Source organism: Lontra canadensis, unplaced genomic scaffold (assembly GCF_010015895.1).
Source record: "Lontra canadensis isolate GAN:19392208 unplaced genomic scaffold, GSC_riverotter_1.0 scaffold1, whole genome shotgun sequence".
Taxonomy (NCBI): Eukaryota; Metazoa; Chordata; class Mammalia; order Carnivora; family Mustelidae; genus Lontra; species Lontra canadensis.
The window spans coordinates 21,181,556-21,209,358 of NW_022630995.1; positions in this window are offsets into that span (position 1 = coordinate 21,181,556).

The following is a 27,803-nucleotide window of genomic DNA, read 5'->3' on the forward strand; positions in this document are numbered from 1 at the left end:
TTAACAGTCTCTAAGTACCTCCCCAGTTTTTAAATCCAATGAATAAAGTCCACTGTATCTATAATGAGAAGTGAAACTCATGACTGGAGTCTTAGGAATCATATAAGATTCTTAAACTTATGTTTGGGTAACTTACATATAAAATAAAAGGATAGCTCATTCCTTTCTTTTTCTTTTTTTTTTTTTGGCAACTTTTTTTTTTCATTTAAATTCAATTAGCCAACATATAGTACATCATTGGTTTGATATAATGTTCAAGGATTCACTAGTTGTGTACCTTTCTTTTGTCTACTTTCTTGTTTCTTCCTCCAACATGGTCATCCATTAATCAAATAGGACAAAATTCCTGTTCACTGATTGCGCCACACTACTAACAAGAAATCATGTTTATAGATGTATCCCCTTTCTTCTACTTATTCTCATGTGTTAAGATAAGTAAGCTAAAGCAGGGACCATTGAAGCCAGTTCAACTTTTTCTCAGTTCTTTGTATTAAAGACCACTCAAATGCTTGACAGATTTCACCATGTGGGATTTTGGTAAACATTTGAGAAAGAGATTAGAACTGCATGTTCATTAGAACTGTTTCCTATTGGTCTTCAGATAATAAATGCCATGTTCTCTAATCTATCTTTGGCCAGTAAACCCTTGTGATAGCCAGCAACGATGCAGCCAAAGAGAAGTATTATTTCATTTCCAATGTACTACTCTTTCTGGTAGGTCAACATCCTTCAAATCCTCATGCCTGCAAGTGACTATCAAGAAAGGATTCAAAAAATATTCTGCTCCACAATTTTGCAACACTTTCCTTTCAACAAAACCTTCTCTTAACTCATTACACAACTGTGTAATTCTTGCTTGGTGGCTAGCAGACCAACCAAGTCACTACCCTGTGACTTCAGGGCTTAGGAGGGAAGTCAGCGTAGTGCAATCACAGTGCACCGAGTCACATTCTTTTGTTCATGGTAGGCATGTGATTCAGGGTATGTCAGGGTCTTTCCCAACAAGGAACAGCTCTCCTCCAGAGCCACTAAATAAGGTAGATATAACTCTGGGAATTGGTGGTCAAGTTCAATTTCTACACAAGATGAGACTCTATCTAAGTTAAGAGTTAAACATATGAGAGTCCTTCAGAAGCACTGGGTCATCTAGAATACCCAGAAGCATAATGGGGTCTGTACCTTATCTTTTGATTAAGTAAAGTACACCAATATTGCTTAGTACATTTCTTTTTTTTTATTTCAGTTAGCTCAAATTGTGTTTCTGTAACTCATGTCCAAAAGAATCATATTGCATCTTCTGAAAATTTAAATCAATATTTCCTAATATAAAAGTTTTTGAAAAATATTTATCACACATTTCATTTTTTAACATACCCCTTCATATCCTATAGGTTTTTTTTCTAGTTATGATGCTTAAGAGTTTTTCAATTTAATAAATTATAAGGTTTTATAAGGGTAGTATACAAGTAATTAACTCTTTTCCAGCTATATGTATTGAAATTATATTTTCTCAGCCTGTCAACTTTTTAATTTGTCTTTGAAAATATAATGCTATTTAAAGAGTTTTGGCTTTCGGATACACAAAAATATTTTTTCCTTAATTTTTTTTCACTATTTTTAGTTTATCTTTGGTAATTTGTGTAAATACTGTAGAAAGAAGAACTTCGCTCTTCTTATACATACATAAATATGGGAATATTTCTTTGGTATGGACTTTAAATAAGTATATTGCTTTTCTTCATGAAATAACATTAAAAAATTCTTACAGCCTTCCAGTTCCAGTTATGAGTCAGAAATTCCATTAAATTCTTCTCTATCTCAAAAATCCCTAGAGTGTTCAGTGAAGAAATATGAAAGTGAATAAATCCACAGAGCTTCACAGAATGGCAGCAGAGAAACATCAGCAGTCAAAAGATTAGAATGAATTCCTGAAAGACAGAAGACTGATGGGAACACCTTGATGGGTATATTAGAATAAAAGGAGTGATTTCTTAGTATATTCAACAGAAAAACCTGCAGTAGAACTAGCAGTAATTTTGCACAGTGCAGCTCCCTAGAGTTAGGAGCTAAGGAAGAGAGGGTGTGGTAGGTAGGGCAGAAATCATGATGACTGATGGAATAATCACACTGAAAAGACATATGCATGTTCAGGCCACCCCCATTCTTGTGCATTAGGAAGTGACATTTGCTTCAATGCCAGATATAGATTGAAGGACATGTTGAGGGAGATCCATTGTTCCTAGACTGAAGGTTTGTTCATTTTAGTCAGACTGGCCTTGTTTTGGTATTTGAATGAGTCTGAATTCTTACCTATATGCCTGCTTCATACCTATGACCTGAAAATATCACAGTAAAATCTCAAAATATCACACACACTGCATACCTCTCTTTCATTCAAGGAACAGGCATATTACAGCAGAAGAAACCCTGCCAGCCACATAGGTAATCTACCGGATCTTTTATTTTATGTTTATCAGTGACCAACTAAGACTCTGTTGGTATCTTAGAAATTCAATAATTCTTAAAAAAAAAAAAAAAAAAAAGTAAAGTTAACAAATGAGACAACAAATCCTGAAATAAAAGCATAATATTCAGATTAGTGAATAGAGTACAAATAATAAACTACTTCTAATTAATATGTCCAGTTTAGATAAGATATTGTTTCAATGAAATATAAATAGCCTGTTATAAACTGGGGTAATAGTTACCTGAAATTTAAAATATGGTTACTGAGAATTGAATCCAATAAAGTAATTGAAATGGAAAGTTAGAAATTATTTCAGAACATAGAAGTAAAATGCCAACAATGGTATGGAAGATACTGGCAATCCATATTTCCATATTCCTCTATTGGAAGAAGATGAAATATTTAAAAGCCAGAAAGAATTAAAAAGATGGAGGGAAAGAAATTATCAAAGAAATAAAAGAAAGGAAATTTTCCAGAAGTAAAGAGAAAGACATAGGTCTTCAGATTGGACATACTCACTTAGTATAAAGAAGATTGATTCCCACACTTACCCAGAGATCTCACATAAAAAATATCTAAGGAAAAAATAAGGAAAATTCTCTATAAATTTCCAGGGGGAAAATAGCTAATCCTTTATAAGGAAATAAGAATCACATAAACTTTAGATTTCTCCCAGCCTCTTTCAAATCTAGATGACAATATATTCCATCTATAGAGAATAGGCAAAATAAGATGCAGAAAGTTTACTCCCCATGCATTCTTTCTGGAAAAAAAAAAGTTAATATGGCTGCAAGAAAGAAAAGTGTCTCAAGGAAGTGTCAGACATGGGCTTCAGAAATAAGTAGATAAGACATTCCTATAGTAGCAACCATTGAGCATGCCTAAGAAGGAATCATTACCAGATTTAAGAAACTGTTAACAGATTGACCTTACTGATTTGAAAAAGGGACCAAACAACAAAATGTAAGCAGAAAATCCAAGAGAAAATACAGAGCTCTAAATAAGGAAGACAGCGCAAAGCAAACAAACATGTGAGATGACTTTGAATGATGAATAAAGTGTAAAAAAAAAGAACATACTTTGAACCCTTGGGGTTTTACCCCTTTAGTTGCAAAAGTTTGGTGAAAAATGGTCAGAACTCCTCTAGTAATCTATCCGGTTCTGAAAGAAATGATATTGACATAATTTTAATATAGCAAACACTGTATCTCCACCTTAAGTTTTCAGGGTCAACCTATAGTGAAATCATGGAAGTCTGTAACATTACAGACCTGTAATCATGGAAGTCTGTGTAATATTATAGAATGTAACCTTTTTTACAATAGAAAGGAGTACTGACAGATATGCAAGGTAGAGAAGGAAAGGAGGGAGGATGGACAGTAAGAGATTCTGAGGTTGATAGATCAAGAGTTAGAGTTTAAGGATGCCTGGGTGGCTCAGTTGGTTAAGCGGCTGCCCTCAGCTCAGGTCATAATCCCAGCGTCCTGGGATCCAGTCCCACATTGGGCTCCTTGATCGGCAGGGAGCCTGCTTCTCCCTCTGCCTCTGCTTGCCTCTCTGCCTGTGCTCACACTCTCTCTTCCTCACTCTCTCTCTCTGACAAATAAATAAATAAAATTAAAAAAAAAAAGAGAGAGTTTAAAGTAAATTATTTAAAATTATATAAATAATCAATAGCCCCCAAATTTATTATAAAACATGGAAGAAAAGAAGAAGGAGTTTAATTGAAGTTCATCTTTAATAAATAAAAGCAGATAATGTGTAGATTTGATCAATCTGGAAATTGTAGCATTAGCCTATAATTAACATAATATTGATGACCAAAGACATACTAAAATTAGAAACAGTCCAAAGTTGCGTACACTAGAAGTGGGAGACAGACATGTGTCTTAGAGACAGATATTTAACTGTACATCCTTCAGCAAGTGTTAGAAGTGTATTTCCTTTGCATTTCCCAATTTTACAACAATAAAAATAAAAATGAATAGCTTTAGAGAGTCTGTTTTCAAATATTTTTTGCTAAAATATGAAATAATTTCCTCTTGCCACATTCCTCTCTTTCAGCTATATAGGTTACATGGAAAAACTGTAATGGGGATTAAATTTAAATTAATGGAAACATACCCTATTAGAAAATTCAATTACTGAAGTATTTTTACTTTTAAGTTTTATCATTTGCATTTATAAAAATAAAATTAATCAATAATCCATTAAAGAGAATGTTAAAAATTGCAATGATAAATTCAATTTAAACTGTGAGGTCATTGTGCATTTAGTGTGGGTCTTTGGGTTTTCTTTATCAACATCAACGTTAAGTGTGAATTTCAATTTGAAGTGATAGCCATGAAACATATAAAAGCTTTTATCAAAAAAGGGTAGAATTTTAGATTTTTGGAATGATTTTCAATTTTAAAATGATTTTCTTCTTAATCACAATATTTTTTCCCTAATCATTCTACCCTATCAACTATTATTTATGTGTTTGTCCCTTAATCAGAAACTTGTTCTGATTATGTCTATCAGCTTCACTATTTTACCAGGTGGCTTGACAGTTATCAGAGTCTATTGCCAGGGGGGAAAAAGAGAGAGAGAGAGAGGGAGGAATTGTCAGAAGTGTGTTATTATCTCTTTCAGTAATTTAATTCCAGAAGGGCCTGAGCTCAGGAACCATGAATAAAACCTGAGATTTTTGGAAGGCCTTCTGATTAACCTCATATTGTTGTTGCTGCTGTTGCTGAGTCTAACGCATATATCAAAGACCATCTACATACACTGACCTAGCATTAAAGCTGCTTCTTCCACATTAGAAAATTTTCATAGGAGACTTAGAAATGAACTTGAGTATTGTTTGACTTTGTGTAAAATCTGTAGCATACTGGTTAAAAATGTGGGCTTTATTGGACAGCTAACCCTATTGCTTACTGACTATAAATCAATCTCTGTGCCTCTACTCCCTCATCTATAAAAGTGAATATTACACTTACAGCTTGGTGATACTATGAGGAATATAATAGATGATGCATGAAACACCCTTGGAAAAGTGTCTGACTCAGTTGATGTTTCCTACAGTTATTATCTGCTCATTACAGAAATTCATACAAAGAGTCACAAAGGATCACTGGATTCTACAGCAATTTCTGTTCAATTCAGAGCATAGCCCTGTGTGATTACCCTAATCTCTACTCACGTGGTTGGATATACAGGAAGGATTTCTTGAAAGTCATTATGGAAGGATGGTGGAGGAAGTAGAGCCAGGGTACAATATGAGATGTGGTAAGTCTCAGAGTTTTAAGGTTTACAGCCCAGACGGGAAATCATAAACTCCATTTATGGCTAGCCCTCCTGACAGTACTTTATCTATGAACTAGGATGATTTTCCTGACTTGCCTACAACTTTCTTTCTTAACTTCCTCTGGTATTTTCATATCTGGTATCTTGGCTGCAATATAGTGGAGAGAAGTGAGAAGTACATGGTTTTCCAAGTTGCTTGTTTTATTTTATTTCAGTTTTAGACTTTCCTTTCCTCTACACTTCACCAGTTCCCAAATACCCATAGCTAAACATACACACATACATGCACACACTTCAAAACCCCAAATACTCATATAAATACATACACACAGGCTTACAGCCAGAAACTCTATGCTCATCTTATAAACATCTTATATTAGTTTTCTATTGCTGCTATAACAAATTATCATAAGCTTTGTGTTTCTAACAACATATATTTATTATGTTACAGTTATAAAAACCACAAGACCAAAATTAATTTCATTGGGTGAAATCAACATATTGCCAGAACTGTGCTCCTTTGCAAGAGCTTAGGGAAGAATTTTTTTTCTTGCCTCTTCCTGCTTCCAGCTTCTAGATTCTGCTGGTATCTTAACCATGCTGGTTATGATTACATCAATCCAATCTTGCCTCTGTGGATACATTGCCTTCTCTTCTTCTTTCTGATTTCTTCTTTCCCTACCTTGAAAGAATGCTTGTGACTTCACTTAAAGTCTACCTAGATAATCCAGGATGATTTCCCCATCTCATGATCCTGAACTTAATCAGACCTGCAAATTCTGTCCTATATAACGCAACATTTACAAGTTCCATAAATTAGGACATAAATATCTTTGGAGGCCATTATTCTGCCTACCACATTTCTCTTTTTGAACCTCTTGATATAAATGGCATTATTTTCTTCCCAATCATATAAACTGGAAGCTTCACTATAAACTCCATGTCACCTTTCTCCTCTAACATTGGCATCCTACAATGTAACAAGCTATCGTCCCCACAAGTGACCCTAAAAATTACCATATTCTCTCCATGTGCACTGCCCCTGCTACAAAGATGTGAATTAGTCTCATCTTTATTATTCCAATAACCAAATTAATCTTCCTAACTACAAGTCCTTCCTCTTGTGTCCATCTTCCACATGGTTTCCAAAATATTTTAAAAACAAACATCGTCATGTTCTTGCCCAACTTAAAAATCTGTCGGTGGTCCTTAACTGTCGTCAGAATGTATCTAAACTACATTAATGATACCATTATCCACCTCTTATCTCTACTTGCGCTTGACTATTAGTTATCTATAAAATGTGTCCTCGGTACAACTAAACATGCCATTTCTGCCCTTTGAATTCAGAGCCCTACTCCTTGATACACTAGAAATTCCTTCTTAGTCTTGGGGATACATTGTATATCTCCAGGATTTCTTCTGTGATCTTTTTTCTGAATCGCTTAGGTACTATCTTTCGAATATTCTTTAGCTCTTCATTTCTCTTAATAGAGTGCTGGCATTACTACTGCTATCTCAGAATTTTAACTACTCATTTATAATATTTCTTTATTATTAGATTGTTGTGTTTTATGGAATTTTGTTTTCTTTTTTTTTTTTTACTTTAGAGTTAATCTGTCACTGTTTTTTTTTTTAATTATTTTTTTATTTTTTATAAACATATAATGTATTTTTATCCCCAGGGGTACAGGTCTATGAATCGCCAGGTTTACACACTTCACAGCACTCAATACAGCACATACCCTCCCCAATGTCCATAACCACACCCCCCAACCCACCTCCCCCCAACAATCCACAGTTTGTTTTGTGAGATTAAGAGACACTTATGGTTTGTCTCCCTCCCAATCCCATCTTGTTTCATTTACTCTTCTCCTACCCCCTTAACCCCCCATGTTGCATCTCCACTCTTTCATATTAGGGAGATCATATGATAGTTGTCTTTCTCCGATTGACTTATTTCGCTAAGCATGATACCCTCTAGTTCCATCCACATCGTGGCAAATGGCAAGATTTCATTTTTTTGATGGCTGCATAGTATTCCATTGTGTATATATACCACCTCTTCTTTATCCATTCATCTGTTGATGGACATCTAAGTTCTTTCCATAGTTTGGCTATTGTAGACATTGCTTCTATAAACATTCAGGTGCACATGCCCCTTCAGATCACTACGTTTGTATCTTTAGGGTAAATACCCAGCAGTGCAATTGCTGGGTCATAGGGTAGTTCTATTTTCAACATTTTGAGGAACCTCCATGATGTTTTCCAGAGTGGTTTCACCAGCTTGCATTCCCACCAACAGTGTAGGAGGGTTCCCCTTTCTCCGCATCCTCGCCAGCATCTGTCATTTCCTGACTTGTTAATTTTAGCCATTCTCACTGGTGTGAGGTGATAGCTCATTGTGGTTTTGATTTGTATTTCCCTGATGTCGAGTGAAGCGGAGCACTTTTGCATGTGTCTGTTGGCCATCTGGATGTCTTCTTTGCAGAAATGTCTGTTCATGTCTTCTGCCCATTTCTTGATTGGATTATTTGTTCTTTGGGTGTTGAGTTTGCTAAGTTCTTTATAGATTTTGGACACTAGCCCTTTATCTGATATGTTGTTTGCAAATATCTTCTCCCATTCTGTCAGTTGTCTTTTGGTTTTGTTAACTGTTTCCTTTGCTGTGCAAAAGCTTTTGATCTTGATGAAATACCAATAGTTCATTTTTGCCCTTGCTTCCCTTGCCTTTGGCGATGTTCCTAGGAAGATGTTGCTGCGGCTGAGGTCAGAGAGGTTGCTGCCTGTGTTCTCCTCAAGGATTTTGATGGATTCCTTTCTCACATTGAGGTCCTTCATCCATTTTGAGTCTATTTTCGTGTGTAGTGTAAGGAAATGATCCAATTTCATTTTTCTGCATGTGGCTGTCCAATGTTCCCAACACCATTTATTGAAGAGGCTGTCTTTTTTCCATTGGACATTCTTTCCTGCTTTGTCGAAGATTAGTTGACCATAGAGTTGAGGATCTATTTCTGGGCTCTCTATTCTGTTCCATTGATCTATGTGTCTGTTTTTGTGCCAGTACCATGCTGTCTTGATGATGACAGCTTTGTAATAGAGCTTGAAGTCCGGAATTGTGATGACACCAACCTTGGCTTTCTTTTTCAATATTCCTTTGGCTATTCGCAGTATTTTCTGGTTCCATATAAATTTTAGGATTATTTGTTCCATTTCTTTGAAAAAAATGGATGGTACTTTGATAGGAATTGCATTAAATGTGTAGATTGCTTTAGGTAGCATAGACATTTTCACAATATTTATTCTTCCAATCCAGGAGCATGGAACATTTTTCCATTTCTTTGTGTCTCCCTCAATTTCTTTCATGAGTACTTTATAGTTTTCTGTGTATAGATTCTTAGTCTCTTTGGTTAAGTTTATTCCTAGGTATCTTATAGTTTTGGGTGCACTTGTAAATGGGATGGACTCCTTAATTTCTCTTTCTTCTGTCTTGTTGTTGGTGTAGAGAAATGCAGCTGATTTCTGTGCGTTGATTTTATATCCTGACACCTTACTGAATTCCTGTACAAGTTCTAGCAGTTTTGGAGTGGAGTCTTTTGGGTTTTCCACATATAGTATCATATCATCAGCGAAGAGTGATAGTTGGACTTCTTCTTTGCCGATTTGGATGCCTTTAATTTCCTTTTGTTGTCTGATTGCTGAGGCTAGGACGTCTAGTACTATGTTGAATAGCAGTGGTGATAACGGACATCCCTGCCATGTTCCTGACCTTAGCGGAAAAGCTTTCAGTTTTTCTCCATTGAGAATGATATTTGCGGTGGGTTTTTCATAGATGGCTTTGATAATATTGAGGTATGTGCCCTCTATCCCTACACTTTGAAGAGTTTTGATCAGGAAAGGATGCTGTACTTTGTCAAATCCTTTTTCAGCATCTATTGAGAGTATCATATGGTTCTTGTTCTTTCTTTTATTAATGTGTTGTATCACATTGATTGATTTGCGGATGTTGAACCAACCTTGCAGCCCTGGAATAAATCCCACTTGGTCGTGGTGAATAATCCTTTTAATGTACTGTTGAATCCTATTGGCTAGTATTTTGGTGAGAATTTTTGCACCTGTGTTCATCAAGGATATTGGTCTGTAGTTCTCTTTTTTGATGGGATCCTTGTCTGGTTTTGGGATCAAGGTGATGCTGGCCTCATAAAATGAGTTTGGAAGTTTTCCTTCCATTTCTACTTTTTGGAACAGTTTCAGGAGAATAGGAATTACTTCTTTAAATGTTTAGTTGAATTCCCCTGGGAAGCCATCTGGCCCTGGGCTTTTGTCTGTTTGGAGATTTTTGATGACTGTTTCAATCTCCTTACTGGTTATGGGTCTGTTCATGCTTTCTATTTCTTCCTGGTTCAGTTGTGGTAGTTTATATGTCTCTAGGAATGCATCCGTTTCTTCCAGATTGTCAAATTTGTTGGCGTAGAGTTGCTCATAGTATGTTCTTATAATTGTCTGTATTTCTTTGGTGTTCGTTGTGATCTCTCCTCTTTCATTCATGATTTTATTTATTTGGGTCCTTTCTCTTTTCTTTTTGATAAGTCTGGCCAGGGGTTTATCAATCTTATTAATTCTTTCAAAGAACCAGCTCTTAGTTTCGTTGATTTGTTCTATTGTTTTTTTTTTTGGTTTCTATTTCATTGACTTCTGCTCTGATCTTTATGATTTCTCTTCTCCTGCTGGGTTTAGGGTTTCTTTCTTGTTCTTTCTCCAGCTCCTTTAGGTGTAGGGTTAGGTTGTGCATCTGAGACCTTTCTTGTTTCTTGAGAAAGGCTTGTACCGCTATATATTTTCCTCTCAGGACTGCCTTTGTTGTGTCCCACAGATTTTGAAACGTTGTGTTTTCATTATCATTTGTTTCCATGAATTTTTTCAATTCTTCTTTAATTTCCTGGTTGACCCATTCATTCTTTAGAAGGATGCTGTTTAGTCTCCATGTATTTGGGTTCTTTCCAAATTTCCTCTTGTGATTGAGTTTTAGTTTCAGAGCATTGTGGTCTGAAAATATGCAGGGAATGATCCCAATCATTTGATAACAGTTAAGACCTGATTTAGGACCGAGAATGTGATCTATTCTGGAAAATGTTCCATGTGCACTAGAGAAGAATGTGTATTCTGTTGCTTTGGGATGAAATGTTCTGAATATATCTGTGATGTCCATCTGGTCCAGTGTGTCATTTAAGGCCTTTATTTCCTTGTTGATCTTTTGCTTGGATGATCTGTCCATTTCAGTGAGGGGAGTTAAAGTCCCCTACTATTATTGTATTATTGTTGATGTGTTTCTTGGATTTTGTTATTCATTGGTTTATATAGTTGGCTGCTCCCATGTTAGGGGCATAGACATTTAAAATTGTTAGATCTTCTTGTTGGACAGATCCTTTGAGTATGATATAGTATCCTTCCTCATCTCTTATTATAGTCTTTGGCTTAAAATCTAATTGATCTGATAGAAGGATTGCCACTCCTGCTTTCTTTTGATGTCCATTAGCATGGTAAATTCTTTTCCACCCCCTCACTTTAAATCTGAAGGTGTCTTCGGGTTTAAGATGAGTTTCTTATAGGCAACATATAGATGGGTTTTGTTTTTTTATCCATTCTGATACCCTGTGTCTTTTGATTGGGGCATTTAGCCCATTAACATTCAGAGTGACTTTTGAGAGATATGAATTTAGTGCCATTGTATTGCCTGTAAGGTGACTGTTATTGTATATTGTCTCTGTTTCTTTCTGATCTACCACTTTTAGGGTCTCTCTTTGCTTAGAGGACCCCTTTCAATATTTCCTGTAGAACTGCTTTGGTGTTTGCAAATTCTTTCAGTTTTTGTTTGTCCTGGAAGCTTTTAATCTCTCCTTCTATTTTCAATGATAGCATAGCTGGATATAGTATTCTTGGCTGCATGTTTTTCTCGTTTAGTGCTCTGAATATATCATGCCAGCTCTTTCTGGCCTGCCAGGTTTCTATGGATAAGTCTGCTGCCAATCTAATATTTTTACCATTGTATGTTACAGACTCTTTTCCAGGGCTGCTTTTCAGGATTTTCTCTTTGTCACTAAGACTTGTAAATTTTACCATTAGGTGATGGGGTGTGGACCTATTCCTATTGATTTTGAGGGGGGTTCTCTGAACCTCCTGGATTTTGATGCTTGTTCCCTTTGCCATGTTGGGGAAATTCTCTCCAATAATTCTCTCCAATATACCTTCAATTCCCCTCTCTGTTTCCTCTTCTTCTGGAATCCCAATTATTCTAATGTTTTTTCGTCTTATGGTGTCACTTATCTCTCGAATTCTCCCCTCGTGGTCCAGTAGCTGTTTGTCCCTCTTTTGCTCAGCTTCTTTATTCTCTGTCATTTGGTCTTCTACTAATTCTCTCTTCTGCCTCATTTATTCTAGCAGTGAGAGCCTCCATTTTTGATTGCACCTCATTAATAGCTTTTTTGATTTCAACTTGGTTAGATTTTAGTTCTTTTATTTCTCCAGAAAGGGCTTTTCTATCTCCCGAGAGGGTTTCTCTAATATCTTCCATGCCTTTTTCGAGCCCAGCTAGAACCTTGAGAATCGTCATTCTGAACTCTAGATTTGACATATTACCAATGTCTGTATTGATTAGGTACCTAGCCTTCGGTACTGCCTCTTGTTTTTTTTTTTTTTTTTTTTTTTTTTGTGGTGAATTTTTCTACCTTGTCATTTTGTCCAGATAAGAGTATATGAAGGAACAAGTAAAATACTAAAAGGGTGGCAAAAACCCCAGGAACATATGCTTTAACCAAATCAGAAGAGATCCCAAATCGTGAAAGGGGAGAAAGGGGATAAAAAGAGGTTCAGAAAGAAAAAAAGAAAGAAAAGAAAAGAAGCAATTAAAAAAAAGAAAACGAATAAAGAAAAATATATAAAAAAGAAAAAAAAAAATATATATATATATTAGATAAACTAGTTAAAAAACGTTAAAAAAGAAAAAGGTAGGGCGCCTGGGTGGCTCAGTGGGTTGAGCCGCTGCCTTCGGCTCAGGTCATGATCTCAGGGTCCTGGGATCGAGTCCCGCATCGGGCTCTCTGCTCAGCGGGGAGCCTGCTTCCCTCTCTCTCTCTCTCTCTGCCTGCCTCTCCGTCTACTTGTGATCTCTCTCTGTCAAATAAATAAATAAAATCTTAAAAAAAAAAAAGGGTAAAAGTTAAAAAAACATAGCAGAAGAAGAGAAAAAAAATTGAAAAAGAAAAAAAATAAATTAACTGCAAGGCTAAAGAATCATGGGGAGAAAGCCATGAGTTCCGTGCTTTGCTTTCTCCTCCTCTGGAATTCTGGTATTGAAACTGCACTCCTTGGTAAGTGAACTTGGTCCTGGCTGGGTTTCTTGTTGATCTTCTGAGTGAGGGGCCTGTTGTAGTGATTCTCAAGTGTCTTTGCCCCAGGCGGAGTTGCACTGCCCTTACCAGGGGCTGGGCTGAGTAATCCACTCGGGTTTGCTTTCGGGAGCTTTTGTTCCCTGAGCGCTTTCCGTAGAGTTCCGGAGGACGGGAATGAAGATGGCGGCCTCCCAGTCTCCAGCCCGGAGGAGCCGAGAGCCCAGGGCCCCACTCCTCAGTGCGCCCTCAGAGAACAGTGCCCAATTACTCCCGTCTGCCTGGCCTCCAGCCGTGCTCCGAGCTCACTGAGCCTGCGACCGGTTCAAGGTAACCCTGAGCTATGAGCTCACTCCTTGGCTCCATCTTTGTAGCCGGCTTCCCCGTTCTAATACCTGTAAGCTCTGCGACACTCAGACACCCCCGATCCTTCTGTGACCCTGCGGGACCTGAGGCCACGCTGACCCCGCATGGGCTTCACCCCGGTTAAGCCTCTGGAGCGATGTCCCTCAGCGGAACAGACTTTTTTAAAAGTCCTGATTTTGTGCTCCGTTGCTCCACCGCTTGCCGGGAGCCAGCCACTCCCCCCACGGTCTATCTTCCCGTCGCTTTGGATTCACTTCTCTGCCAGTCCTACCTTTCAGAAAGTGGTTGATTTTCTGTTTCTAGAATTGCTGTTCTTCTCTTTGATCTCCCGTTGGATTTGTAGTTGTTTGCAATCTTTAGATAAGCTATCTAGCTGATTTCCTGCTACCTGAAGTAGTCTCAGCCTGCTACTTCTCCGCCATCTTGACTCCTCTGGAATTTTGTTTTCTTAGTGCCAAATAAAAGTGTCATTATAGAATAGGAACTCAATGAACATTACATGACTCAGTAAGGATATGCTGGGGCGTTCAATAGTTGTACATCACTGGACATGTATCCAAATATCCAAATCAACACACTGAAATTCAGGGCAGATAAAATGAACATAATTGCCATTTATATGCATAGGAGGTTATAATGAAATAATAAATTATACTAATGTATCAATGGTTTTAGAAAACAAATCCTAATCTTGCTTATGCAAAATCCAATGAAGTTCAATAATTTTCCAGGGCCATTTTTTACTAAGTGGTGTCTTGGAAGATCTACCTAGTTTTTATATTATGATTTCTTCAACACAAAGCATGGCTTTGAAAAAGATAGAAGGTTGCTGAAGGGTGATTCGTAAGGTGATACCTATCTTTTCTACTCACTTTTGTGGATCACAGTGAGTCATATGACTTACCCAGCTACATCTAGACTGGAAAGAGTAGTCTTCCATGTCTCCAGACAGGAGATGTCAACCAGATTAGCCTGAAGTGACTACTATAGAAGCTCTTTAATTAGCTTCTGAAGAGTTCCAAATCAATGGTCAAACTTTACAATATTTATATCTCACTCTCTTCTTTTTCCTTTTCAAAATAAGTAGCTCATTATAAACAGAAATATAACCAGTAACCAGTCATCAGTAACCAGTACATCCATTACCAAATCAAATGGTTGAAAACATTTACGGCTGGTAGGTCTTAAAGTCATCATCATTGTTTTTTTGTTTTGTTTTTTGTTTTTGTTTTTGTTTTTGTTTTTTCCTCTAGCAAACCATTCTGCAATTTGCAAGTATATTCAAATAGTTCTACATGTTTTAACAAATGCTTACTCAAGCAAACCATCTGTCCTTCTATTAAATGTGATTTTTGTTTCTTTTTTTCTTAAAAATTATCTCTTGACTATAATTTTCCTCCTATTATCTAACGAACATGAGTTGCATCTTTTGTGTGTGTGATTGATGCTGGATGATTTAATAAAACAATCAAAACTCTAACTCTTTAGAATGTATTCAGAAGATTTCCTTGGAAAGAGAACTAAATCTATAAAATTTTAATGATGAATTTAGTAAGATAAGGAATGTATGTCATCTATGGATGCAATTCAGAGCAGCTTCATATCAGCAGTGCAGAATCTCATCTACCAGGACTCTTGCTAAAATAAGTTGACATACTTTCCACAGTCCTTAACAAGTAAGAAAGAGGCCATTTGTTTTAAAATATTCAAGGGTATATGACACAGGGAAAACACTCCATCCTATTTTTTCTCTGCATAATAAACTACAAACTTGAACAAGGGTCTCTTCCCCATAATATCACATAAATATGCTATAAAAGAACAACATATATGATATTTGGATATATTCTATGTCAATAAGACACTTTCCTCCTGGATGTGTTACAAGAACCGAATGTTCAACTTGGTCTAAATAAATGAGCTACAAATGTCTATAAAGCCAAACAAACAACAAGAAAATAAAAATAAACATAAAAGAGTAAACAAAAATCCATGGCCATAATGTTATTTTTAAAAAAGTAGTTTTCTACTGTTCATTACACTAGAAATTCTATTTTATTCATTCACATACATATGCATTCAACAAAAATTTATAAAAATATTTAATCTATTTGGATTCCACAAAATGTGTGATTTAAAAGTGAAGGAGAAAATATCCTGCTCTCAGGAGACTTGCAGATTCTAGTATGGGAGAGCTATGTTTTGAGTGTTTGTGTGTATCACTCTTGTAGGACCTATGATATAGACACATGGGAAAGTATCTGAATACATGCAGTTTAGAGAAATATTTTAAAGTATTTTTTTTTCTTTTTAAAGTAACAGTGAGAACACAGATACAGGAGTGGGAGGTGGAGGGGCAGAGTGAGAGGAAGAGAGAGAGAATCTGAAGCAGGCTCCACACCTTACATGGAGTTTGATGTTCCAACCCTGAGATTATGACCTGTGCAGAAATCAAGAGTCAGATGTTTAAATGATTAAGTCACCCAGGCATCCTAGAAAGAATTTTTTTAAGTTGCTTTTTTTTTTTTTTTTTTGGTTATATCTACCCCCAACATTGAGCTTGAACTCATGACCCGGAGATCAAGAATCACATGCTCTTCCGACCAAGCCAGCCAAGTGCTAGAGAAATTTTTTAAAAAGGATACCTGAGATGACTATAAGTCTTTAAATGAAATCATATCTGAGAGAAAAAAGGTGTTGATTAAATTTCACATTAAAGTGTAAATGATCTAGTTCCACATTGACAGATTTATGGAGAAGACGAGAAAATCCCAGTAAAGAGTCAGTGAAATGAAGATTAGTGGCAAAGGAGAGAAATACCAGGGAAAGTTACAGAGAGAGGAAGTTACCTGTGATAAAAAAGTATCTCTTGTTTCACTGTTTCTCCTTATGTAGCCCTGATGCAAAAAAAATGGAAGAGAAGATAGGTTATAAAATGGTAGTATAAATAGAGCAGTAAATTAGCAAAGACACCAAAAAGGACACCTAATTTATGAACAGGTAGAAATACAAAGTTAACAATGAATCAGAATTGTCAAACTTGGTCTACAATTCTAGCATTATACAGAAAAGAGAGAGTAAATACGGGTTTCTCCACTTTCTTTTACTGATATCAAACAGATCCCAGGAAAGAGTAGTTGATATTTACCTGTGGTATCTTTCTTTCATTTTCTCTACCATTCCTATTCTATTCCTCTTCCCTCATCACTCCATATATTAACGCAGTATCTTTTGAGTGCCTACCAGGTGCCAGGCACTGATGATAGATACAGCAGTGCCCAGAACTGACAAAGCCCTTCCCCTTGTACACATCACATTCCAGGGAGGAGAGAGACAATAACAAGTATACAAGCAATACATTAAATCATGTGATTAGTATAACAAACGAAAGTAAACAGAGAGGAGGAGGGCAGTGAGTGTGAGAGTCGCAGTAGATTTTGCTGTTTTGTAGGAATACTTAGTGAAAGCCTCTCTGGTCAGGTAACATTTGGACAAACCTGAAGGAAGCAGGGGACCTACCTGGCAAGCTGCCTGAAAGAGGCAGAAAAGTGACTTGGATTTTCTGTGTTCACTGAACCAAACCACCAAGAGGGCCGAGTTACTGGAGCTTAATGAATGAGGGGACTGGTGGTAGGGATCAACGATGGTGAAAAAGTTCCTTTCACACAAGAAGTACAGGAAGAGTTCTTATAGCACTACCCACTCCATTGAACATCTCCTGGTTTTAATCTGAGTGAGGTAGAGATCCGCAGAAGAATAGTGATATCGACTGATTTTTTTTTTTTTTTAATTCCTCAGTTACTTAATTATGTGGAGAGTGGACTATGGGAGTAAGAGTGGAGGCATGGAGGAAGCAACCGTAATAACCCATCTAAAAGGATTCTGGGTTTAAAAAAAAAAAAAATGGAACATAAGAATTTCTGCTAGATTGGTCATGGGGTATTTAATATCCCACTAATATTTCCCCTATTTGCACACATATCCTATGTTCCCCCATTGAAATTCCTATTGCTTCAGTCATCTAATTTAAATTAGCAAGAAAGGGAAGGCTATTGCATATTATTGATCATTTCCTTTCAACTCATTCAGGGGTACTTATGGTAAAAAAAGAAACAGAACGAATATCAATTTGATTAATCTGCAATTCATAGGCTCTTGTGAAGTGCATTAAAATGAAGCAGAATACTGTGGTAATGTTGGGAGCATATTAAAATGGGAAGGAGTGTGACAACCATCTGTACGAACAAGTCAATTAACGTGTGTATAGGTCAGTTACCGGGTGCCTCCATAATCATGTGCCATCAGAAAATTTACAGTAAGGCCTAACAAAAGACATTAAAGAAAAGAGGTTAAGTGAATAGACTTTAAAGACAGATGGTCTGTGTTCTAATTCTGATGCTGCAATTGCCTAGCTTTCTGATCTTAGCAAAATAACCTCTTTATACATTGTTTTTTTTCATCTAGAGAACTGGGGTGATGAGAATAATGACAATTACCTCATGCAGCTGTTGTAAGCAGTCAATGAATTAACAAATCACACTTATAATAGTGACTGACAAATAATAAGTACTTGTTAAATATGAGTAAGTATTCATTAAGTGATATTCACTAAGTGTTTAGGTGACTTATTGATATAAATATAGACACATGCATACATATGCACTAAAGGTTCAATCCAAGTTTAGATCATATTATCTATTTACTAAACACCTTTAATAACATGGTGATTTGTGTAACAACTTATATGACATTTTTTGCATGCTAATAAGCCACTTGAGGGAAGTTTAATCCCTGAAATTCCAAGAAATTTAATAGTGTTACCACAATAATATTTAATGAGGAAAAAAGAGTCATTCAGAATTCTTTCCATAAATAAAGCAATATATGTTGATCTAAACACTGATACTGTACATCTGCTCTTGTCCAGCACTGTGTTAGGTTCTACTAATAAAACCTTGAATTAGATGCATATCACTAACACAAACAGTATGTTCTTAGGATTTGAAATAGACTTCCTTTGGGGGCACCTGGATGACTCAGTCATTAAGCAGCTGCCTTCTGCTCAGGTTATGATCCCAGAGTCCTGGGATGGAGCTCCACAACAGGCTTCCCACTCTGTGGCAAGCCTGCTTCTCCTTCTTGCACTCCCCTTGCTTGTGTTGCCTCTCTTGTTGTCTCTCTCTCTCTGTCAAATAAATAAATAAAATCTTAAAAAAAAAAAATGAAATAGACTTCCTTTGGATTAAACTATTGCTGCTTTGTTTTGTACTATTTGAGGAAAATGACCATCTCTCTTCTTTAAAAAAAAAAACAAAAAAAAAAAACTACCCAAAATTCCACAGAGCACAGCCATGACTATGAAATTAGAGCGAACTATATTTAATCAGTTTTCTTGATCGTTTGAACATCACTTGTAACATGCCAGTATAAAAACATTCTAAATTGTTCTGCAGTAGAAAAATCAGCATTTTAGTGGTTTGCAATTTAATTTTGATGAACAACTTTCAGAGTTAAGGAATATTGGTTTCTCAGTCATAATCAGTTCTAAATTTAAAAGTGCTCTAATTTAATGGTGTAGATTATGGGGGTTTTTTAATCCTCAGAAGGAGACTCTGCCTTCTATTTATGTAGAGTCCTCCTCCTCTCCCCCATATCCTCACAACACTGGGGACTGAAGAATTGGGAAAATTGTCTGCACCTGCACATCATTTGCACCTGAGTCCCTGGTAACTCCCTTCTGTGGGAACCAGTTGGAGTAATTCTAATGGTCTGGGTATGGAAGAAAACACTACCACTGGTATACTTTCATTGTCTTTGAAAAATTCTGTTGATGTTTTTACCCCTGAACAGTGTTCATTATGGTTGCAAAAGTGTACCAGGCCATTTGTTTTATGGCATAAGAGATTTATTCTACATTAAAGGCTTTCATCAAAGCATTGTCTTTGGCAACTGAAAATATGTCATGCAGAATTGCACTCTGTTATCAAATGACATTAATCTAAGATCTGAGGTTACCCTGAGGTGAGGAAATAAATTAAACTTGGGAGTGTTGAACATGGCACATAGAGTGATGCTCTACACTGAACCAATAATAAATCTATTTGGGACATTGTTAGTCTTTTAAAATAGGGAAGAGTTTAGTTGGCTTTAAAACGAGAGCCAAGGAAGATTAGATTTTAACATATTTGGTAAATTTGGTAATTTGGTAAAAAAAGACAAAAGGAGATGAAAAATAGAAGCAAAAATAAATATTTTCTCCAAATTGTATACCTTTAGAAATATTTCATCTTGTGAGAACCATTCACTATATCTTTCACAAATGGCTAATTTAAGAGTGAATCTAAAGATATTATAGTTATTGTGGCAGGTCCAAATAACAATTATATTTATAATGTTTATAATACTTTCTCACCTATTGCATTTAAAAAATACACATATGATGGGAAATAACTAAGAATGATATGGGCTTTTTGGTTTTATTATATCAATATTTCCTCTTAATTAGTCGATGAATTAGAAACCACATTAAAATTGAGGTTGCTTATTTAAGAAGAGCTTGGGATATTTTTGAAAACATGGTTCAGTCATCATTAAAATAGATTAGAAAATATTCTTGGACTCAAACCCTGAGTAAAAAGTCACATCCTTAAGATTTGTTGCCTTTAATTATTTTTAACTCCTTAAGTTCTTTCACTTGCAAGTGTTTATTATTTAGTCCTGCTTTGTTATATTTGTATGTTTTCCTTAAGTCTTATCCCTGAATTTCTTCTACTTAGCTGATTGTTTAGAAATAGAAACTAATAAATGTAACATTCATTAGCTTCACTTGGTTTCTTAGGCATCTTTATTAACAAAAGAGCGTAGACAGGCCAGTGCAAAGCTCTTTACACATATTCATTAAATAACATATGACCTGGGGTGACTGGATGGCACAGTCCGTTAAGTGTTGTCCTCTTGGTTTTGGCTCAGTCATGATCCCAGGGTCCTGAGTGAGATCCAGCCCTGGGCAGGGCTTCACACTCAGAGTTTCTCCTTTTCCCTCTGCCCCTCACCCTCACCCTCTCTAAAATAAATAAATAAATCTTTAAAAAAATAAATCAACAACATGGGACCTGATCAAAGTAGTTGTCATATTATCATAATTCCTGAAAACTCTGCTTCTATTGCAACACTTACTCATTCAGAATTTACTGATTAAGAAAAACCACCTACAAAGTAAGGATAAGAAACAGCTTCTTGCATTTATCCATAAGTAGGACAATATCAAAACTAAATTTCTAGAATTCCCAATTGGGAAATTTTTACAATTATTATGAAGTTATGTTATTTGGAAGGAAGACAACAGAAAAAATAGAAATGAAGAAACAAGATGAATGGAAAAATTATTAGACACTAGACCCTAAAAATAATTTTAAACTCATAGCTAAAGACATATACATATAATTTATATATACATATAAGCACATTCATATATACCTAAATATACATATATATTCCACCAAATAAATAGTTTTATTAATTAATTTCATTTTCATTATCTAACTTGATTTGAACATTTGAACACTGATAGACTTAATTTTTTTTATTAGTGAGCTATATTGAAAAGGATAAAAATAAGAATTTTTTTAAATATGTCTAAAATTCCAGTGGCTCATGATTAGCTTGATTTCATTAATTAAAAAATGTATTCATTGAATGCTTATTCAATCCAAGTATGATCTAAACTATAAAATATCTTTCCTAATCATTAGAATATCTAAAGGGAGGGAACTCATAAAATATTCACACACACACACACACACACACACACACAGATTAATTTTAAAAAGTCTGGGAGTTGGAACTTGATTCTACATGCAATGGAAGCCAGTGAAGAATTTTTAAAAATTGAGTGTCATGTAATGTAGTAAGTTTTCAAAGAAATCATTCTGGTCATTTTATGTTTATATTAAATAACCTGATTGTACCTGACCTATTTTTTATCAACTCCATTTAATATTAATGCTGTTTTCACTTTGTGTTTTCTATATTCCTTTTCTGTCTATTCCTATCACAATATCACAATATTTTCAATAATTTGTCTGTGTCTAGGACAGTGCAATGGATTTATGGAGGTACTTAATGACCTTTAAAAGTCATGCTTGTCACATTTTCGAGGGACGCCGTTACCTACATTACTCCCAAAGTGACCTGACGATTATGAAAGAACCAATTGGAACTAACTGGTAATGTGAAAAAGCCTGAAAATGAGCCTGTAACATTGGATTTCAAAATAATGAATGAGCTGAGAGATCAAGCACAGTCAGGAAAGAAATCTTGAGTGTTAAGCAAGCACACTACAAAGTTAAAAGAAAATAATAGTAATAACCATACCTTTGATTATATAACCTTTTTTTAATCTACAAAGAGCTTTTGTATTAACTCATTTTATCCTGGCAACCTCTCTATGAGGTATTTTATCTCTATTTTAAAATCAGGGAAGGGAAGCAAAAAAGGCTAATTGGCTGCCTGTGTCATAAGACTTGGAAGTGACTGAGCAAGGTCTTGAACCTAGGTCATCTGATAACAACTCCAGGACTATTTCCATCACTCCACATTGTGTTCCACAGTTAAGATCTGGAAAATTAAATGTCTCAGATGGATGGGAATTTTTAAGGAGCAATCTCAATGAGGGTTGTATGGAAGTTTATCTTGATTACTTGTGAGGTTTTTTTTTTAATAATTCACAAACACAGACACAACATACAAACACACACACACAGACTCAGCTAAACACTATATATGCAGACTATATTATCCCTAGTTTGGAGTATTGTCATAGTGAGCTGCTGGTATTGATGGAAATTACTATCAAAATGTGTAAAGGTATTTAAGAACTGAAATTGTTGAAAATTAACGATCCAATTATTTCATTCTAAAAAATAATCTTTCTATTTGAAAGTAAGAAGAAATGTAGTCAAACCAAATAATATAAATGCCAAGTTGGTCACTGAGTAGATCAGGTATGAAATAAGCTTGTATAGAAGATGAATAAAAGCCATACTGTAGGATAAAAACAACAGGATTTTGTGGATCTGAGAGAAAATTGTCAGAAAGATTTAGAATTAGAATACATTGAGACACATAAAATGAAACAGCAAAGGTGATATTTAACAAAGAAAACATTTTTCATTATAAAAGAAAACATATTCATTGGTTAAGAAGTTGAAAAAATACAAAGAACTGGAGAAATTAAAAATTATCAAGATCTTCATAACCCAGGGATAAGCACTACTAACATTATAGAATATTCTCTTATGTTATATATACATTGTTTAATTATATTTATTGTTTTTAAGGTTTATACTATATTAGATAGATGGACAGATGGGAAAGAAATTACATAATTTAATATAGGCAAATAAATACAGTAAGGTAAATTCTAGAAGCAGCCATGGGAAGAAATCTAAACATGTCAATGTTATCAATAGAAATATAATGTTAGAAAGAAGAGCAAATTGACTGTAGTATATATTGAGACTTATGGGACACAGATGACAGGTACCCTACCCTTAGATATTTCAATCAAAATGGCAAGAATATGTAAGAAAATGCAACAATGCCTATTTATTCCTTTGGATAAAAAAAGTAGTGAGGGGTGTGGGTAACTTTGGTCAATCATGCTTGGTTCCATGTTTCAACTTCTGTTGAAATAATTAACTTGACAGAAAATATTTCCATCTTACAGGTGCTGATTCTTCATCACCGTGTGGATACAATCATAAAGTGTAATTCCCTGCATATTAAAATTTTTGACATATTACCAACAACTGAAAGGAAAACTACGAAAGAGGAGAATTACCACACTTACATGCACATCATCTTCAACAAAAGAATTTAATCACAAGTGAGCTAGTCCTATAATTAAAAACATGTATTTTTGAAGTTGCAGTTAACTTAATCATACACTACAATCAAATGGTATCAAAGAGTTTTAAAGGTCTTCTCAATCAATGTTAAGTGGAGATATCCATATTCTAGGCTCTGGGTTAATTAGTAAATTTACCTTAACTGACAAAGAAGAGCAATAATTACCATATTTTGTTTTCCTTGGGTGCAGTATATAGTTTCTAAGATGGTACACAAGGATCCCTGCTTGTGAACACAACATAACTAATACCCTATCTTTGAATGTAAGTTGAAGATAGTGACTTTCAACAAATAAAATACAGAAAAAAATAAATTATTCACTTTTGAAATTAGATTACAAAAAGACTTATTTCCATACGATTGTCCTCTCTTGCTCTGAGAAAAGCCAGCTTCCATGTTGTAATCTACCCTATGAAGAATCTACTAAACGAGAAACTAAAAGAGGTCTCTTGCCAACAACCAAGGGAGAAGCTGAAAATGTCAGTTCCAGAGCCCATGAAAAATTGTGTCTCTTCAAAAATGACTTGAGTGAGCTTAGAAGTGAATGTTCTCTTATTTAAACTTTCAGATGATACCACAGCCCCAGATGATTGCAGCCTTGTGAGAGAGCTTGGGGTCAAGGCATCCACATTACATAAGCCTGATTCCTGACCCACAGGAAATTGAATTTATTGTTTTACCTAGTAGATTTGGAGATGATGTGTTTCACAGCAGTAGATAACTAACACATTGGGGAATGTTTAGAAGTGAGCTTCTTCTATTCTGTAAAGTAAATACTTCATAGACCAAGCATAGAGCAAATGTCATCCTGGCACTGAGCAAAATAAAGATATGTGATTATCCCATACTTCCACTGCATCTACTTTTTGTTATTTATATAAATTACCTCTTGGGAATAGAACCAGTCAAATCTTGCAATGTCATATAACAAGTACTAGTTTATCAAAACATTTTCCCTTAGGAGACTTAGTCTGCTTCATAAGATTGAGAACTCTGGACACAATCAGATTTTTCTGAGGATCCGGAGAGATAACATACATTTACACTGTAGGGGTTTTACCAACATAGAAATGTTATTCATTATGTTTTTAAAAGTTCTAAGCTGTCTCTCCTCCTTCAGTTTTCAGACCCTTACCACGTTAATTCAACTTCTTTCTCCTGTGTTGACCCACTCTAGTCATTTTCATCTTTTTTTTTTACCCACCCCTAAAATTATTCTTCATTTATTCTTAGAACCCATTGTTTTGATTACTTGCTTTCTGCAAATTTATGCATTTATTTTCTTATTCTCCATCCACAGGTTTCCTATAAATGTATTTTTCCAAAGGAGAAAAATTTCTTCCAGATGACTAATTCTAGTGACAAGTTGTTAAGATATATATATATATATATCTTAAATATATATATATATATATTGCCCAGGAACATTGGATTTGAGGCATCAATTAGCAACCAATTTAATCAGTTTATATTTTAGCAGAAATTGGTGATATAAGATAAAAATCATCCTCTAGAGAGAGGCCATCTTCAAGAGAAGCTAATTTTTAGTTTAGCAATGGCAAAAGGAGACTTACTGAAGCTATGAAAAGAGCCCTGACCAAATTCATTTTAAGACATCCTGTTCACAATCAGGTTTTTTTTTTTTTCTCCCCAGCTTGACACTAAAAATAAACTTCCTAAAAACAACTTAGAATGCCATCTCACAGTATAGTACCACTCAGTGAGTAAATCACTTCCAACTTGAAACTGTTAATTTTATTGCAAATTAGGAGGAAAGAAATCTTTTGAATCTATGTGAACCAGGGGAATGAATTCAAGCTAGGGTATTTTGTAAAATAATGTGATAAAAATCATCTTTAAAAAAAAAAAAAAAACACATTTTTGGCTTTTAGCCCAGATGAAATAAAAGATCAGATTTTTCTCCTCCTTCCTAAAACAACCGAAACTGTACAAAATATATAACACAATAGTTTGTAAGAACAAATGTACATCAGGAAACAAAGGACAGTAATCACTGAGACCAGGAAGCAAACAAGGTGATCCCTGTGATTTCCCACAGCTTATTTCCTTTAAGGGTTTCCAGCCAAAACACAGGCAAAGGGAACCCAGGTACAGCCCACCATTACCTGTGTTCTCACTAGCCAGAACAGACAACCTTACCTCAAGATTCATGGGACATTGAGAAGATTACATAAAATAGCCTTCTGTAGTTAGTGGGGAATAAATAGTCTAGACTGGGCACTGGTCTGGTCCCATCTAATACATCTTAATAGGAAGACGTGAAAGGGTCAAACAGCTTCCAAGTAATTTTATTGTGTCTTAGTATAATGCTTAACAATATAGAAATATAATAATATTTAGCACAAAAAGCAGTTAAAATCCACAGTGTCTTGAATCTAGTAAATTACTGGGCATTAGAAAGAAGCAGGGAAATCTGATGCATAGTGAGGAAAGAAGTCCATCAATCTTAAATTACAAAGGATTGATACAGATCTTCAAATTAGCAGAAAAGAACACTGAAACAGTTGCTATAACTATGTTGCATAACCTCAAGTGCTAAGTAAACACACAAAATATGTTTAAAAATCATCCAAATAGAAATTCTAGAGATTAGGATACCTGGGTGGTTCAGTCAGTTAAGCATTGACCTTCAGCTCAGGTCATGATCCCAGGGTCCTGAGATCGACTCTCTGCTCAGTGGGGAGTCTGCTTCTCCCTCCACCTTTCCCCCCTGCTCCTGATCTCTCTCTCTTTCAAATAAATAAATAAAATCTTAAAAAAAAATTCTAGAGATAAAAACTCTAATATTTGTGATAAAAAAATATCAAGATGAAATAAAAGGGAGAATAGATAGTACAGAAGATAAGATTAGTGAATTTAAAGACTAAACTATAGAAAGTAAAAATAAAATATGTGGTAATCAATAAAAATAAGTATATGAAACTTAAAAAAAGAAAGAGGGGCACCTGGGTGACTCAGTCAGTTAAATGTCTGCCTTCAGCTCAGGTCATGATCTCAAGGTCCTAGGATCTAGCCCTGCTTCAGGTACCCTGCTCAGCAGGGAGTCTGCTTCTCCCTTTCCCTCCACCCCTCCCCCCTGCTCACATTCTCTCTCTCTCTCTCTCTCTCTCTCAAAGGGGTAAATAAAAAATCTTAAAAAAAAAAAATAAAGAGCAAAGAATAAGTGAACTGTGGGGAAACTTGAAGTGTCTCAATGTACACAAAACAGAAGCCATTAAGAAGAGAACACAGAAGGGGCAAGGTAAAAAAAAATAATAATAATAATAATGGAAGGGAAAATGACTGGACATTTTCCAAATTTGATTAAAGCTATAAATTCCTTATAGGTCACTGAACTCCAAGCATAAGAAAAATAAAGAAAACTATAACACCAGTGATTAGGATAAAACCTTAAATTCACTCAGTGTAGAAAACAGGAGAAGAACTAAGATAAGAGGACAGAAGATTTCTCATTGGAAAAAAATGCAAGTTAGAGGGCAGTACAGCAATATCTTAGAGCACAGAAAGAAAAACTTAACCCAGAATAGATACCAGGAGAAAATGCCTTTAGAAAAAGAAGGTGAAATGAGGAGTATTTCTAACATACACAAAAAATTCATCACCATACTTCAAGAAATATTAAAGAAATTATTCAAGAAGAAAAGTATACCAAATGGAAATATGTATCTACACACCAAAAAATGAAGACCACAAAAAATATTAAAGGTTTGGGTAAGTGTGTAAGGTATTTTGTTATTACTTAAATCTCTTTTAAAAATAATTAGCTGCTTAAATAAAAATATTCATGTAGTGCACAATTTATATAAAAAAAAAAAACATGAAAACAGGGGTGCCTGGGTGGCTCAGTGGGTTAAGCCTCTGCCTTCGGCTCAGGTCGTGATCCCAGGGTCCTGGGATCGAGCCCTGCATCAGGTTCTCTGCTCAGCAGGGAGCCTGCTTCCCCCTCTCTCTCTGCCTGCCTCTCTGCCTACTTGCACCCTCTGTCTGTCAATTAAATAAATAAAATCTTTAAAAAAAAAAACATGAAAACAATAGCAGAAAGATTGGGAAAGGAGATTTATTATTGTAAATGTATTACTACAGTGTAAGATTATATGCTACTCATGAATGGTATAGTATCACCTAAAGTTAAATTATGATATGTGTAAAATATATATCATAAACCACAAGGTAACTGCTAAAATAATCAGTGATAGCTAATAAGCCACAAAGGAAAGAAAAAGACACAAGTTACAAATATTAGGAAAAGAGAGACACATCTTTAGTACAGATTCCCCAGATATTGAAAGGATAACAAGGCAATGTTGTGAACAAACTCACACCAAAAATTAGACAACATAGATGTACCAATTCATTAAGAAACT